The sequence below is a fragment of the Haplochromis burtoni genome, unplaced genomic scaffold, assembly GCF_018398535.1.
Source record: "Haplochromis burtoni strain Fernald_Lab_line unplaced genomic scaffold, NCSU_Asbu1 Contig_30, whole genome shotgun sequence".
Lineage (NCBI taxonomy): Eukaryota > Metazoa > Chordata > Actinopteri > Cichliformes > Cichlidae > Haplochromis > Haplochromis burtoni.
The window spans coordinates 2,887,440-2,897,838 of record NW_024582391.1 but is presented as its reverse complement, the minus strand read 5'-3'; the positions used below and the strand labels follow the sequence as shown (position 1 = coordinate 2,897,838).

The 10,399-nt window shown below is 40.5% G+C and overlaps 5 non-coding genes across 5 annotated transcripts; 2 read left to right on the top strand and 3 right to left on the bottom strand.

Moving 5' to 3' along the window:
- The first annotated feature begins 2,684 nt into the window (after positions 1 to 2,684).
- trnas-aga lies at positions 2,685 to 2,766 on the top strand. Its single transcript has one exon. It is a non-coding gene; the product is annotated as a tRNA-Ser (tRNA).
- Positions 2,767 to 4,751: 1,985 nt separating this feature from the next.
- On the bottom strand, positions 4,752 to 4,823 carry trnag-ucc. The gene has a single exon. It is a non-coding gene; the product is annotated as a tRNA-Gly (tRNA).
- A 548-nt stretch (positions 4,824 to 5,371) lies between these two features.
- trnag-ucc lies at positions 5,372 to 5,443 on the bottom strand. The gene has a single exon. It is a non-coding gene; the product is annotated as a tRNA-Gly (tRNA).
- A 752-nt stretch (positions 5,444 to 6,195) lies between these two features.
- Positions 6,196 to 6,267, bottom strand: trnag-ucc. Its single transcript has one exon. It is a non-coding gene; the product is annotated as a tRNA-Gly (tRNA).
- A 1,208-nt stretch (positions 6,268 to 7,475) lies between these two features.
- On the top strand, positions 7,476 to 7,547 carry trnaa-ugc. Its single transcript has one exon. It is a non-coding gene; the product is annotated as a tRNA-Ala (tRNA).
- Positions 7,548 to 10,399: the final 2,852 nt, after the last annotated feature.

Here is a 10,399-nt window from a genome sequence, read left to right as displayed (position 1 = left end):
TTACATGTTAGTTTTCATTTACTTTGTTTTTGTCTGCGAGTCCTGTGTTTGGGTCCTTTTTGCCACCTCTGTCACAGGAATAGACAAATCTTCCTCACTTCAAAGGTTACACTGAATCGCTGCACCATCATGGTATATATCTGTATAACGACAAAAGTAAAACTCAGTCCAGTTAAACTTAGGCTGATATCTTTTCAACATAATACATGGGCCTTTACATGTGTATATATATAACAGGTTTATCTGTTGTTTTGACAGGATAAACCTTCAGCACTCCGTCTCCTCAAAGCAGCTCTGGTGCCACTCAGGTCTCTAACCTTCATCCATAATTGATGGTTAGGCCTTGTAATGTTTATGGCCAACTGTTATCCAGGCTGAATAATTAAAAGCAGTTTTCCTTTCCACTGCCATACAGTATATACTTTGGTAATTTACATAATTGGTCAGATGCAAAAGGAGGCTTCCTACTAAATAATGGCCTGTTATGCAGGACTTATGAATGCAGCAGCTGGTGATGGTACAAAGCACAAAGTCTCTCAGCTGGCCAAGCATTCATGATGCTCATCTGGGCGTACCTTCCCCAAAGTGAGGTCATGTTTTTCACTGTGTGCTCCCAAAACTCTCAAATAATTTTGCAATGTCATTTCAAGTGAGGCTGTTCTGGAAGTTTTCATTCCAGAAAATCCACACAGAGCCTTTCTTCAGTTTCTTCGCTTGATCTGTGCCAGATGTTCCTCTCACCCTTGATTTTCTACTCTTTCAGTCCGGCAAATAAAAAAATACTGCTTGCCACAGCGACAGTCTTAGTGTTGCAATGCTTACTTTTTTTCTCTGATTTTTGGTCACAATGGAGAGACAGAGGGTGTAGAGGAGGAGGAGGATGTTAGTTAGAGCAGTGGATCTTTGAGCTTTCTTACTGAGACGCTGGAAACATTCAGTAAAATTCCTCTGTGGATAGACCGCAGCGGTTTAACAACAGCTGGATCTTTTTGGTCAAGTGACGCACACTGGAGCTGAAACGCTGTGCAGACAGACACATATTGTGTAAAAACCAAAGAGACACTTAGCTCATTAAAGCTGGATAAAAACTATCATCCTTTTGTCAACATGAATACAGATTTCCTGTGGTAGCCTCCACATCACCGCTCCCCCCGGTAAAAACAGAGCTTGCAGCCAGCTGTTTGCTGTCCACGTGGTTTGGAGGAAAATGGTGTATCCTCACATCTTGCCATGGCTAATTTTCACAACCCTCCCAGGCGCTGTATTTACATCTGGAATAACATCCCCACAAATGTCAGTGTAGTTAGAAGGGTGGAGGCTATCATTCTACACCTATTGGAGACTGAATGGAGCTTGATTGCACTATTAGAGGGTAAGATCATTTCCACCTCAGTGTTTCGAGTTCTTAAAAGTGGATCATAAATTAAAATTATTGGGCAGAATTCTTGCTAAATTGTGGTAATTACTGAACCATGTGAAACAGCAATCCGAGCTCAGCTTTACCTGCAGGCTCACACATCTCTGTTCTGAAACCTTTTACTGAGGTTTAAGTTGGGGATACATTTTTGCAATCTATCCCCAACTGAAACAGCCCACATATGCCCTCTCATCTCGTAATCCTATGACATTTACTCAACACCGATATCCAGGACTAGGACTCAAATCTGACACTGCCAATCTCAGCTCTGAGCAGCCAGCCAGCATTATTAATCACTTTACCATCTACTCTACACACCTCAAGGTCTTACTCTTATCTAATGTGGAATTCAGTTGCGAGTGAGGGCACGAGGACAGAACAAACGACACCCTGTGGAAGACAGCCAGAAATGAATAAAAAGTAATGATTAAATGCAGAGTGTTGTATAAACACATAAGAACAGAATGAAAACCAGAATCCTGTCTGTGTACACATGCAAGGAACTGGGATTGTTCTCAGTGTACTTATTAAAACAGGCAACATAGACAAAAGCAACACGTAAGAAGAAGCGCAACCTGTGTAAAATAATCAGCATTATATAATGACAGTTTAGATACCAAAATCAAGGTTGTGAAGCCTTTGAACTTCTATATGTGACACTGGACTATACAAATCCTACAAGTTCTTCCTGGAGAACTTGAAACATCCGTTTAAAGAACTAACAGGTAAGTGATCTCAGAGTTAACTGACACACTTTTGGACAGTGACTGTAGACTTGATGTGTAGTATTTATGAGAGAGATGTTCACACTGTAAAGCTCTCCGGTTTACATTTCTGGAAGACGTGTAAATACTTGATCTGACGTTCTGTGTGTACTTCAAAGGAACCTTTTAAGAAATGTGAATTACTGCCATCTTGTGGTATTGGAAGTCAAAGGAATCTGCGCTTTCTTTATTTCGTATTTATCTACATACATAGTCGACAATGTTGTCAAATAAATCGAAATATCGGCATTAAAAATACTTTTAACAAAATGTTACAACCCCGCAACCATCAGGTTTTACCTTTGGAGCAAAAAGAAAACAAATATAGACTTTTGTTAGTAACTCTGGAGTTAATCTTCCATTATCATTTCATTATATGTTTGTTTATGATGTTCATCTAAAAAAGTATTAGACGTTCAATAAATATACAGAGGATACACGGAGGCTTAGCAACTAATGCTCGGCTGAGGTAACAAGCGATGCAGGACGGTGACGTAGTGTGAGTTGTCGTGGCCGAGTGGTTAAGGCGATGGACTAGAAATCCATTGGGGTCTCCCCGCGCAGGTTCGAATCCTGCCGACAACGTGACTCTGTTTTTGTCCGATCTTTATCGAGACTGAATCTACATAAACTACGTTATGGTGGCGGCCATGTCTGTTGCAAAAAGCTACATTCAGAACTTTCCCTGTGCTACTGTGCTAAATATCTTGAATGGTGCTGCACAGTATTATGGTTACATCAGGTAAGTTCCTGAATGGCAGCCACAAGATTAGGTAGAGCTGCAAATCATTCCAGCTGGATTCATTTTGTGTAGATTCCCACATACCTAAAAACATTTATTGTCCACAGCCCTGAGGAGAAGGAGTCTTTTAGTGAAATTATTTTTCTTTGAAGGAGAACATCAGAAAACAGCAAGGGCATTAGGGCAGCACTGCTGAAACATTAAATGAACACTCATTCGTAAATTTGGGCTACATGGTGGCATGTGTCATCTGTTTAGAAGGTCTAGGCTAGCTTTCTTCTTAATGGCACACCCTGTTCTTTAAATCATATTTCAGGTTGTTGTGTCAGTACATAGTAGGTGTAAAGTATTTATTTACTATTTGAAATCATGACACTAAAATTCCTATTTACAAAGGAGCAGAATTCTGAAATGTTAAATTATTCAGCAGATCTCAGGGACACATGGGTCATCCATGTGTCCCTGAGATCTGCTGAATACAGTCGATCTCAGGGACACATGGGTCATCCATGTGTCCCTGAGATCTGCTGAATACAGTCGAGGCTATCCTTTCTCAAAGGGATCTGCTGATAAAGTGCTCAAGTTTTCTCATGACAGCAGTGTGCTGGATTCAGAGTTTCTTCCTGTTATGAGAGCTAACACAATGCATTTCTTATGCCTCAAATGAGAAATGTAATCATGTCACTTGCTGTTTTCCTCTCATCTTTTATTGTATTGCACTAGATACTCTCCTTATGTTCATGGGTCAAAGGAACCCAACATATAAGCTGCCACATAATTTCTGCAGTTTAAGATGCACAACAAATAAGAGAGGTGGGATCACTGACCTATGTGGATCAGACTTGTTTGTCCAGCACATCCCACAGATGCTCAATTCGATTTCAACTGTGGAGAATTTGGAGGCTGAGTCAACACCTCAAACTCATTGTGGTGCTCCTCAAACCACAGCCATCAGGGAATACTGTGTCCATGGCAAGGTGCTCTGCAACAATGGTTTGGTAGGTGTCAAAGTAAAATCCATATGGTTGACAGGACCCAAGGCTGGCCTCCTGATGGCTGGCCTCCTTTAGTGCATCATGGTGCCAGGGGTTCCCCAGGTAAGCAATGCAACCATCCAGGTTGATGTAAAAAAGAAAGTGATTCTTTAGACCAGGCCACCTGGTCCATCGTTTCTCTGTGGTCCAGTTCTCATATTCACATGCCCATTTTTGGCGCTACTGATGGTGGACATGAGTCACCATGGGAACCCTGACTGCTGTGCAGCTATGCAGCCCCATACTAACAAACTGTGATGCACTGTGTATTCTGACTCTTTTCTATCAGAATTACCATGACACTTTTCTGCAATTTGACCTTTAGCAGCTTGTTTGTTGGATCACAGCACAGAGGCCAGCCTTGGGTCCCCATGAGCATCAGTAAGCTTTGTCCACCCATGACCCTGTTGCTGGTTCACCACTGTTCCTTCCTTGGACCACTTTTCGTAGATTGTGACCACTGCAGACTGACATGTGACTTAATGTTTTGCATAAGAGTAACTGTTCTGCTCTCTCTGGCATCATATATATGCAGCTCTAAAGCTTCATACAGGTGAGTTACATTCAGACTGCCATAGCTTTAACTTGTTTGAGGGGCTGGGACATATAAGCATGCTTGAGTGATCAGAATAAAAGCATTTCTGAAGTAATAAAGGTCTGTAATGACGCACTGTAGTAATGATGGGAGAAGATTATGAAATTAGATCTAAGGAATATCCCCTTATTACACATATTGTGTTATCTTTGATATAAAATGACTTTCTTCCATTATTGTTCTGCGACAAAAAGAGAGCTGCGATGGCCGGGAATCGAACCCGGGTCAACTGCTTGGAAGGCAGCTATGCTTACCACTATACCACCATCGCCTGATGCACATCTGGAATCAGATGTGCATCAATCAGCATTTCAGCCGGGGCTTTACACAGCTGAGAGAGGAGGGGAGTGGAAAAAAGGAGGAACAAAGGAGCCAACACAGCAAGAGAAGAGAAGTGAAGTGTTGAGTGATGCTTGCTTCAGTTAGAAACCAAAATCTTCTCTCACATCCTACTAATCCTGAAGTGTTTACTCACCAAAGTAGCTGCCTAGGTGGAAAAAGTAGTCTTTCTTTACTTAGGAGAAGTACAGTAACCTGTGTTAAAACACTCTTCTAAAAGTTGAATCTATTGTATCTATTGAACTTCTTTACTCAAGTAAAAGTGAAAATGTACCACCTCTGAAATGTACTCAAAGTAAAAAGTAAAAATATGTCTTGACTGCTTTCTGTTCTCCACACTGACAGTACACTGATTATGCTGTCTTTATACTTTGCTTGTGTTGTCTGTGGACGTTCCAGGTATTTAATTCCTAGTGGGGCGCTTTGCCCTTTGGAGATGGTCTTGAGTTGTTACATGAGCCAAGGTGTGATAAAGAGAGCTGCGATGGCCGGGAATCGAACCCGGGTCAACTGCTTGGAAGGCAGCTATGCTTACCACTATACCACCATCGCCTGATGAGCATCTGGAATCAGGCTTCTCTTCAGCCAGCGTTTCAGCCAGGTCTTTAAATAGCTGAGACAGGAGGAGACTGGAAAATAGGAGGAGCAAAGTAGCCAACGAGGCAAGAGAAGAGAAGTGAAGTGTTGAGTGATGTTTACATCAAGAAAAGAAAAGATGAAAACTAGTTTTATTAAAATCCACTAGATTGTGCATCTTACCACACATCCCCTTAATGATTTTGGTGTGCTCTCTCCAAAGCTCTCTCCTTCGCTGGGAAACAAACCCACATCACACACTGAAAAGGCAGCTATGCTCGCCACTATACAGGCACCGCTTTGAATACATCTAAAACTTGCCTGCTGACTCAGCAGTGTGGCCTCCACGTGTGACTACATCTGGGCAGAGAGGAGAGTTTAAAAGAAGGTAGGAGAAGGAGAAGAGTGCATCAGTTAATACGTGTTTCTTTCTCTCCGTTGTGATGACAACTGAGCCCCCTTTTCCAAACATTTAATCCACTATTAATATTATTATAATCTGAAAATACCTGCTTCCAAAGCTGTAGTCCACTCTTTCAACAGTCAATTTGCAGAGTGTTTAGTTTTGCCTACAGAAAGGGAGTTGTTTGTAAAGGGTAACTTTGAGTGCACATGTAAGCAAAAGAATAACAACATAACATGAGAACTGTAGTAAATGAGATCTAAGTAACAGCCACTTACTCCACACTATATATTGTCTTATCTCTGTTCTTTGGAAAAAAGGAAACTGCGATGGCCGGGAATCGAACCCGGGTCAACTGCTTGGAAGGCAGCTATGCTTACCACTATACCACCATCGCTTGATGCACATCTGGAATCACATGAACCATGACCATGAACACCACAGCTGCTGTGCACCAGTTCAACACAGTGCTTTACTTTAAATCCATCACAGTACAGTAAGCTAACCTGTTTATCCTGCACTAATCTGCAGAGGATCTTCAGGCAACATTTCAACAACTAAGCACACCCCACTTTCCTTTGATCAAATCCCACTGAACATCCTTACCTTAAATCTAACCTCTCTTCTTCCTCTCCTTTCTTTCTTATCTTTCTCCATGCAGCACATTCATGGAGAGAGCCTGGTCAGTCCTCTGTGTGCGGCTTGTTTAGTGAGTCCCCAATACACAACAGTGGCAGTATAGGTTAAAATTTTACAGTTTTATTATTGTTTACTATTGCTGGGGGTTGCTGACAACTTTCTGAGTGGGAAATCTGAGTTGAAGGGACATTCCAGAATCAAATTCTGACTGGGAACTCCTGACTTATTCAGGAATGCATCATAAAAGCAATTTAGAGCCACTAGAGGCTAAATGTTGTCAGCATGAACTGAAACAAGTAACATTACTGCTTAAGTTAAAAACAAAACAAACAAAACATGGACATGTTATCAAAAATATATGTGGACACTTTTGACAAATACAAAAAAATGAAATGTCATTTTAAATGATATATATACTTTGATTGGGAATGGAGGCCGTACTGCTTTTTAAATCGTTTAAATGTCTTAGCCAATTACGGTAGAGCATGACAAACCTAAAGTGTTCTGACTGCCGTGGAGCCCCGTAACACTCACACTCGTTGCACTGCCTCATCTTACTAACAGATGTCACCGTCGAGTCATTTCAAGCAGTTATTCGATAATTTATTCTTAAAACTATTTTTATTTATAAATATATTTCCATATTTAAGTGCCCGTTACTGTGCTTATAATATTACGACCCCTCGTTGTCACTGGTAAAACTGACAAGGCAGCAGCCACTGATTGAGAGTGATTCACGTTCTGTGACTAAAATATGTAAAATATGTTTATGTTACTATTCAAAAGAGCAAGGCACAAAACAGGACGTTGAAAAGAAGAGCGCTGTGGCAGATTACAGTCGGTTACAGCATATTACATGAAGTTAAATATCTGCTGGTGTAAAACACACTTTAAGTATACTTTAATGATTATTTCTTTAATACACAGGATGCGTTCAACAGCTGGCCTCACGGTCATTTTGCTATAGGGGATGTAGCTCAGTGGTAGAGCGCATGCTTTGCATGTATGAGGCCCCGGGTTCAATCCCCGGCATCTCCAGACTTTTGAAGTGCTGAATCAGCCTGGTGCCGCTTTGCAGCATGTCGGATTCTCAGTAAGGTAGTACACGTAGACGTGAAACGTGTGGTGTGTGGAGGTAAAAACAACGTATCCACAGTCAGTCGTGCTGCCGTCTTTGTACGCTGGTAGGTAAAATATTTGAAGACAAACATTAGATCTAATCAGAGTCTTAACTACTTTTTAAAGTCTTTTTGTTTTCATTTTCTCTAAAAACTTTGAAGAAGCCATAAAAGCTTCCATGCTTATGTGCAGATCAATAATATTTTTTGCCACTTCATGTCCTGACTAGTTTTCCTCCCTCGCTGAACTCTAATAAGTCTGCAAGCTTTGCAGTTTACATGAGGAACAGACGTGGAGAGGGCAGCAAATCAAGTCTATGCTTCTTTCTTGCAGCATTACACGTTCTCGAGACCAGGAGGCACACGAGGGCACCAGAGAGAAAGAAATCCTCAGTTTTTTAAGTGTTCAGTGAGCCTACAGCAGCACATGTCGAGATCTCGTTCTAGTACTTATGAAGGCTGCCGGCAGGTGGCAGTATCTGTCTGCAACGCTCAGTGGAAACCGTGACCGTGACAGTAAATACTGCAACTTTCATTTCGGCTTGACAGGCACGTCTCTGGGCTGAGTTCACCGCCCACTCACATGTGACGCTTATAGAAAGAGGAAGAGTGGGCCCGGGCTGCAGATAGGACACAACACTTCACACCACACGGGTTTCCCTGATGCAAATTCAGTAGCAGATACTGCCCATGACTAAATATGAACAAATAAAAGTTGTCTAGTGGCGAACTTTGCTACAGCTTGATTCACGTTTGATCTCTGTGATCTAGCTGCTAGATTGGGGAATTCAGGAAAACCCACATGAAGAGGCTTCCAATGAAAAAGCTAGTTTGGGTTTTTTTAAACTTTTTTTTTTTTTATCGCTGTTTACTGCTGAAATATTGTAGAAAATGCGGCATGAGCATTTCTAGTCATGCAGTTGTGATTCATGTAGAGTGATTAGTGCTGGGTAAATCTGATCAGATTTGCTGAAATGTGGGAAAACTGATAGTTAGAAAGTCAACTGGGAATTCAAAAGAGTTGTTTCAGTGAGAGAAAGCTGATGTTTCATACTCTGTAATCACCTTTTAATTTTGGTCCAGACTGAAAGGTTTGGACAAGTTTTGCATGTTAGTGCTGTGGGATAGTGCAAATGTTGGTATCAAGCCGATAACCAGTAAATACTAGGTCAGTATTGCTGATACCAACACTGATACCCATACTGATGATCTACAGAGGTAGTGTTTATAAGGGAGAGCGTTGTGTCGTGATTTATGGGATCACCAATTTGCTAATTCTGAACACATTTTAAAGAGCACTAAATCACTTTGGTTTTTATTTTCCACAATAATAAGGTAATAGAACAAAACACACCTTCCAGCCGAGTTTTGTTGTTCATGTGTTTCAAACATGGGACTTCATAAAGACCTTCGGCTTCACTTCTGTTGTTTAAATGAGTCATGAGGGATAAATAAAATAGACACGACAGTCAACCAAAAAAGGTTCAGACATTTTTCATATTGCGTATTACATATTTCGTTTTTTCTTTTTATAAAAGGATAATTTAGTGAACACACTTCAGAGGGCTACATACTGAACTTAGAGTACAGAAACGTTAGAAGTGTTGATATTTGGATTGATCCAGCCACCTCTATTGCATGGATTGTTGTGCATTTGGACATTCATAAAGTCCAGCAAGTTCATATTTGCACTCATGTCTGTAATTGCAGGTGGATTTTCTCTCTCCTCCTGGTTTGCAGTCCCCATCAATCTCTACCCTTCTAATGTGTAAAAGCCATAATAATGATAATGATAGTGCAGAGTTGTAGTTAGAAACAAGGTGATTAAGGACCATCAAAGTAATTTTAAAAGATCTTAAAATCTGGTCTAAAACTTGCTGGAAGTTGGTGCAAAATGCAGAAACGGGAATTGTTCTAGTTAGAGGCCTGGTCGGGGAGTTCTGTAGAGTCGGCAGTCTTTCAATGCCGTTCTGCTAAGGCAGGTGAAAAGGTAGTAATATCTCCACATAACCTTCAAAATAAAACAGGAAGTAAACCTAAAGGGGGACCAAGAGCAAACTCAAAATGAAAGAAGCAGATAGCGGGGAACAAAGGAGGCACATGAATAAAGACTAACACTCAGAAAAACAAGAACTGAGGATTTACAAGAAAAATGTACGATTCACAATAAAGGCACAGAAAAAGCAAAAGCTAAGGATAATAAACAGGAACCTCAACAAGAGCAGTATGAACTCTGACCTTTCATCTCACGTGAGCAGAGGGGGGTAGAGTAGCCAAAATTGTAATCAAGTAATAGTGGCACTACTTCATGGTAGTTTTACTCAGGTAAAAGTAAAAAGCAGCCATCCAAGAAATTACTTAAGTAAGAGTAAAAACGTTTTTTGTAAAAAAGGCTACTTGAGTAACTGATCATAGCATCTGATTTAATGTTTAAAAATGAGATAATCAGACAGACAAAAATGTAGTTTCGTGCAAGTTTGGGTATTTTAAAAACAAAAAAAATACTATTAAATACTATAAATAACATGATTACAAAATAATAAATCTAAGCAGAGGAAACACTTTTCCAAATCCTTATTAAACTAATATTTAGAGTAGGTATTACCTATGGTGCTACTTTACCTCTCCAAATGGCACAATAGGCTCAGCAGATAGAATAACATTAAAACAACAAACCTTATGTACGATTGTAGGTTTGTGTCTGTGTCTCATGCATTTTTGGTTAAAACGTGTTTATCATTCATTCCCTGGAGTTACTCACACTGAGTAGAG